Here is a 6,842-nt window from a genome sequence, read left to right as displayed (position 1 = left end):
CTATGATATTTACTTTAGCAGCCAGTAGAGAAGAGATGGTTTATCCTTTGGCTCCTTATAGTGTTAACCATGATCCTCCACCCCACTATCCATGTTTTAGAAAGAATGGAAAGAAGGTAAGATTCTTACTGGGGACAAGAGGATTGTTAGTTGGATCTAGAAAGCTGTGAGGCTGTGGGAGGTCACATTCTAAGGTAGGGTTGGACTAAAGATTAGTATATAGGAGTAGTGAGTAAAAGAGTAGAGACAACCCCCACAATAGTATAGTTCAGAAAATTGCAAAGTGGGCTGAGATCAGGTAGGGGTACTGAGAAGCATTTACAATTGTATAGACTAGGTCTTACTAGCAGTAATAGTAAAGTGACAGTCTTGTGGCACAATCGATGAGGTCTAGATAACAAGAATAAAGAGTATAGAACTTTGAGAGGTGTATTAATGGAACACAGATGAAGGATAATAACTTATCAACACCTTGTGACTGAGATACCATGGGGAACCTATCAAATGACAGTATAACCAGCCAAGCAAAGAAGATTATACAGAAAGAAAAAGAATACCAAAATATTATTAAAATAAATTTCGGAAAAGTGAGAAAAAGATAATACAAATTTACAGTAACTTGCAAGATTTAAAAAAAAAGGAAAGAAAAGCAGAAGATGTAGTGCAGGAGAGATAACTTTGGAGTGGAAAGAATAATATTAGGATGAATGGAAGAGAAACATAAGGGATTGCGAGATAAAAATAATAAGAATTGAAAAATAAAATGTCACATAAAACACAAGATAAAATCAATCAACCAACAACAGCCAGAGAAACCAAACAAAACCAAAAAAAAAAAAAAAGAGAGAGAGAAGAAAAGAAAGAAAAAAAAACCTCTTGTTGGTTTCTAACTGGCCAGACCAGTTTTTCTGATCTTGCTGGCTTCAGCTGGCTGAGGGACCTTTGAAATGCTTCTCTCTCTCCCAGCCAGACCTCCGCAGGTCTGTCATGTAGCCTCGGTGCTCCCGAACACACTGGCTCTTTGTATCTCTCTTCCACGTTCTTCTGGACTCCGGGGTCCTGCAGGTTTCCAGTTCTATGATCTCAGGAGGCACCCGCGACGTTTTGGAATTCACTGCGCCCTCCCTGGGGATCGTAAAAGGGCGCGCCCCTCCCCCAAACTTTTGAGATTGGGGTCTAGGATCGCCCTAAGCGCCTCACCGCGACCCTTCCGGGATCAAAGTGCGCGAGAGTCAGTCATCCTGATGGTGCGAGTGCCAAGCCATTTCCAGCTCAGTGTTCCCCACCCAACCGCACTCTGACCGGGTGTTGGCGCCTTTCCCAGCTCCCTCGGTCAGGCTGGCTGGAAATCTCTGAGCCACCACTGTAGGAACGCACCAAGCGCCACATCCCGGATCGCAGCACGCAATTCAGGCCTCCCTATGGGGCGCAAGCTGAGTGCGACCCAGTTCTGTACTCTCCACTGATCTGCACTTCCACCCAGCTAGGGGTGCAGGCACCCTTCCAGGCTGCCCCTGGTCCTGTCGGCTAGAGTCCCTCACTCTTCTCAGGTCTCTGGGCGGGTGTTCATAGTCCCTGGGCGATTTTTTCCCAGTCCAACTGGCCAATCTGTTCCTTTTAGCAACACGTTCTCCCCTGGAGTTGCTCACCCCCTGTATTCGGGGGAGGAAGCAGTGACTTCTCTCTCCCGGGAGCCCTGTGGCAGACCCCGGAGCACTGGGCGGGCCTGGGGTCTGCACACCCCTAGACCCCGCACTGATCCCTGGGCCCCTTTTGTCCTGTAGCAGACTCCTTACCGTCTGGTTTTCCAGTGAGTGAAATAATTTTTGATGTCCTGCTTTCAAAAGTGATTCGGTAACCTAGCCGACTTGCTCTGTTTCTCCACCGATCCGCGAGTTTCCCCCCTCTTCACAGAAGCCGAGAAAAACGCTGCCTAGAGTAAAGCCGCCATCTTCCCTCCCCCAAATTGTTATAAGAACTTCTCAACACTGATATCAGTTTTTGTACATATCACATGGCAAACTAATAACAGCCCAGACCTGTACCAGTCTGTGTGTCGCTTTGATTAGTCCACTTGGACCACTGGCAAGTTACTGAAAGACTCCTTGGATCAGGGAGAGCTGAAGGTATAGGGAACACTGATTGAGTAGTAGATTAAAAAAAAACTCATAAAAGCCAACCATTACCTTAATACCTGTTTTTTAATACTTTATTTATTTATTTTAGAGAGGGGAAGGGAGGGAGAAAGAGAGGGAGAGAAATGTCAATGTGTGGTTGCTTCTCACATGCCCACAACCCAGGCATGTGCCCTAGACTAGGAATTGAACCAGCAACACTTTGATCCTCAGGCCAGCACCCAACCACTGAGCTACTACCTTATTATCTTTTGAAGTGACAAGAACATCTACCACCTAATTCCTTCCTCATTTTGTCACATATTGTTTATATATTTTAAATGATACCACTTTTTCTTTCCTCACTTGTCCCGCCCATCTTCCTCCCCTACATCTAAAGGTAGTTTACTTGGAAACTTTGTGCATAAATATCATGTGGTGCCAGAAAGTAAACAAGTGCTCAAAAAATAATGACATGTCAAAAGGACACAGGAGCCAATGAAAGGGGCTCCCATTGGCCAGATCTGGGATAGTTGAACAACAAAATAAATGATAGTAATGGATTATAACACAGAGGCAAATACAAATATCCATGAGTTCCTGTAATTATAAATGGAATAAATGAATACAAGAGAAGGGAAAGCTCTTTTTTACATAATTCCAATTAATGAATATAGAAGGAAGAATGGGTTGAGAAAATCATTACTTGGCAAACACCACAGTAATAATTATTTCAGGGAAGAATCATCAATAGATGCTAAAATGAATGGGTGAAAGTTGGATGAAAAATGGGATATAAAGATAGTCTTAAAGTGTTGAAGCATAAAATAAAAAAATAACTGTATAGGGGAGAAACCTGGCATGTACCACCTTAACCACTTACCATCACCAAAATGAGACAATTGACATCATATGCCTCCTGATAAGGATGCACTGAGATGGACACACCACTTCTGTGGTCTTCTTTCCAGCAACTCATAATCTGAATTCCATTATGTGCAAATAATGGAACCCAATATCAAACCCAAATTGAGGGACATTCCATAAAATAATGGGCCATTACTCTTCAAAAGTGAACTGTCCCACCATACTGTTGTGCCTATGAGTTTTCATTTGTCTTGTTTGTTCATTTGTTGCTCTCAGTTTATTAAAAAAATGTTTAAGGGAACTGTCCCAAAATAAAGGAGACTAAGGAGATATGACAACTAGATATGTGTGTGTGTGTGTGTTCCTGAATTGGATCTTGATCCAGTGAAAGGTCATGAGTAGGCCCACTAAAATAATTTGACCAGGCCCTGGCTGGTGTGTCTCAGTGGATTGAGTGCCAGCCTGCAAACCAAAGGGTCTCTGGTTCAATTCCCAGTCAGGGCACATGCCTGGGTTGCAGGCCAGGTCCCCAGTAGGGGGTGCACACAAGGCAACCACACATTGATGTTTCTCTCCTCTTTCTCCCTCTCTTCCCCTCTCTCTAAAAATAAATAAACCTTTAAACAAAATTATAATACTTCTTACTAATGGCATTCTTCAACAATTCTATCTTTCCCAAGAAACCATTGCATAGTCATTCTGTCACAAGGTTAGAAAGAAACTTTGCCCAAGCCTAAGGGGAGAAAGCTTGATGTCACTGCATGACTTATAGAATGGTCATTGACCCCAGTTCCTATGTACTTTGGAAATTGTTGGTTTGATCATCCATTAAAAAGTGTATGGACCATGGCAGGCCAAGGGGGAGGTGAGAGTGGGTAGAGGGACAAGTCTGGGCAGCATTCGGGGGTTGGCACCAGTTTGCGCACCCATTCAAGCAGTACTTGTCCCAGCAGTTCTTGCTCATTGCATTTGCTGCATCTTCTGTGCTCCTGCACCCTGAGCTCATCTGCAAACATCCTGGTGTCGGTTCTCACCATGCCTAGGCTTTGGGATTGCTTCTCATTGTCCTCCTTCATCTTCGTCCTTGTTCCCAACTCCCACTCCAGATCAGCCATAACACTTAGCCTTGGGGTCAGCCGCCCAAAAAGAGGTGCCTGGCTGCTGCTTGAGCCTGGAGAGCTCAGACTGCAAGTCTCTGGACAGCTGCAACAGTGGCTTTGACCCAGAGGAAGACTAGGCATACTTGGATGAGTTGTCCCTGCCTGACTTCGAGCTGCCCTGAGGATGAGCACCTGTGTGCCAACCTGATGCAGCTGTTGCAGGAGAGCTAGGCCCAGGCACAACTGGGCTCATGGGGCCCTGTGCGCCTGCTACCAGGCCAGCTGGTGAGCCAGGTGAGCAAAGAACTACTGTGCCTGGCTTACAGCAAGTCATGTGGCCTGCAGGGGGTGCTGGCGGATGTCTATGTGGAACAGGGCAAGAACTGCCACAATGTCGGCCAGCTGGCCCTAGACCCTTCCTGGTGTCCGCCTTCTACCTGACCCTCATGCTGTGCCTGGACTCATGCCTCTGGTCCAAGATCCAGGGGCTATTTAGCTCCATCAACTCTCCCTTCAGCCAGTCCCTGTCACTGAGCACCAGCTGCTCACTGAGTGTTGAACTTGGACCTGGAGGATGGACACTGCCTCCAACAGCAGACAACTGAACTTTTGGGGTGGATGTTGGCAAGCAGGAACTGAGGGACAGACGCCTGTCGTTATAAAACTGACAGCCACCTGAGGGGAGGTCGGTAAACAGTGGGGAGTGTTTCCTGGGAAGCTCACTGAAGTATGTGTGGTGGTTTCTCATTCAGGTCACAAGCTTGCCTGTCCCTCAGTACTATGGCATGAAACAAAAGTTTAGGGGCCAACCAGGCTTCTGGCTGGATTGTATGTAGCATGTGCCTTAGTTTTATTGTTACTGATAGTTAAGACAACCATGGCATGACAACAGCCAGGAGAGAAGCTAACTGGGCTGCACCAGCATCTGCAAGCAGTGTGTGCACTCATGGTAGGAGAGGGGAGGTCGTTGAGGTGTTTTTTGTATCTCATGGTCTAAAGGGGCCAAATGTGTTTGTTCTTTGTTTTTGCATTTGTTTTTTTGATCAGAGCTTCACTACTGACCTGTTCTGGGCAGTGATCTTCCAAATGCGTGAATTTTAAGAGTAGGAAGAAGTGGGTGTTGGGATCACTTGGGAGATCTTTGAACTTCGCAGAAAAAATACACCTAACAGCCTTGCTTGGCCCATCCCCCACTGTGTACTGAAGAGTTTATCTGTGAGGGTGTGGGGCTGACTAGAGTGGGGGCTGGAACCCTCTCTCAGAGGAGTGCCATCTGGGCCCTTCATCTGTAGAACTGTTTATAAAGTTCATGAATATACTTGCTGTTTAAGTATTAAGACCTATGCAATATTTTTTTTTCCTTTTCTGATACAAAAGTAATGCTTGTGGCCCTGGCTGGTGTGGCTCAGTGGATTGAGTGCCAGCCTACGAACCAAGAGGTTGCCGGTTTGATTCCCAGTCAGGGCACACGCCTGGATTATGGGACAGGTCCCCAGTTGGGGGTGCATGAGAAGCAACCACACATTGATGTTCCCCTCCCCTTTCTATCTCCCTTCCCCTCTAAAAATAAGATCTTTTAAAAAAACAAAAGTGTTTGTTCTTTTAAGTAAGTGAAATTGGATTGAGAATATCATTCCTTCCAAAAAGATATAGCAAAAGAAAATAAAATTGGTTCTATATTATTGCTAACAGAATTAGGCCATAAGCAGTATCTACCACATGTAAAATCTCATATGTTTCATAAACCCAGAATATTCTACCAATTAGATATTAAGTGACTGGGTTTTCTCTCTCAATGCCTATGAAACAGTCAGTCGGCCATGATTCTGGCTTTCCTGCCTCTCACACAACATGATTTATGTTCCTGAACAAATTAGGCTTAATTTAAGAGCAAATCATCAGCAACAGGTATAATAATCTTGGCAGAAAATTTATTTTAATTAATTGCTTTCTGTCTAACATAGATAGAAGGGTGCTGATGCCATTTACCCTATAAGGATTGGTGCTGTCGTGTAATTAATATTTTTTCTTCCCCTAGAACTTAAAGTCTCATCAGTTTTAAATTATAAAGGCATTGGTTTACTTCATATTTAATCATAACAATCTAACTTCTGTGTGCTGTTTACAGAAGAACCTTGTGAAAGAAAAATGAACTTTAATCACTGCAGCACTATAGATCCCTGCTCCTCCAACATAAGCCCTTGGGGGGGGGGGTGGTCAGTGTTTTGGGACCAGGCAGGTGAAAAATCCTCACCCCATACACTTAGCAATGGGTAGCAGTGGAGGAGACTTGAGTGACTTTAGAAGTGTTGTTTTTCTTCCCTATAGAGTTGATTATTACCTTCACTATAATTTACAGTTTAATGAGAGGCAAAAAGAAAACAAAACTTTCCTCCACTTTATGGATGCTGAACGCCGCAGCTGTCAAAGGTACCTTGCAGTAAACAGTAGAAAACACAACTAAACAAACTCTTATCTTCTCAAATCTGCCAACCCTTGATGTTCTTTATAAATGATTTAATGATCTTTCCAAAGAAAAGGCAGGAACAACTAATACTAAATCCAAGTAGGGTTCCCAGGGGCAGGGCAGCATAACTCTCACACTACAATGGTAGCTACATCATCATGAAATTTTAAATTCTAATATTTTTTTAAGAAAATTATTACTTTTAAGACTTTACGTTAGATAGTCCTTCATATTCTAACCAATTAGTTGCTTATTAGTCTTTTAATATGCTATAGGGAAATCTAAGCTTTTCCT

General features: G+C 44.0%; 1 pseudogene; it reads left to right on the top strand.

The window, feature by feature from the left end:
• The first annotated feature begins 3,680 nt into the window (after positions 1 to 3,680).
• On the top strand, positions 3,681 to 4,686 carry LOC114505470 (annotated as a pseudogene).
• Positions 4,687 to 6,842: the final 2,156 nt, after the last annotated feature.

This window comes from Phyllostomus discolor, chromosome X (assembly GCF_004126475.2).
Source record: "Phyllostomus discolor isolate MPI-MPIP mPhyDis1 chromosome X, mPhyDis1.pri.v3, whole genome shotgun sequence".
In the NCBI taxonomy this organism is placed as follows: Eukaryota; Metazoa; Chordata; class Mammalia; order Chiroptera; family Phyllostomidae; genus Phyllostomus; species Phyllostomus discolor.
The sequence above is the reverse complement of the archived record's forward strand: the minus strand, read 5'-3'. Positions and strand labels throughout refer to the sequence as shown.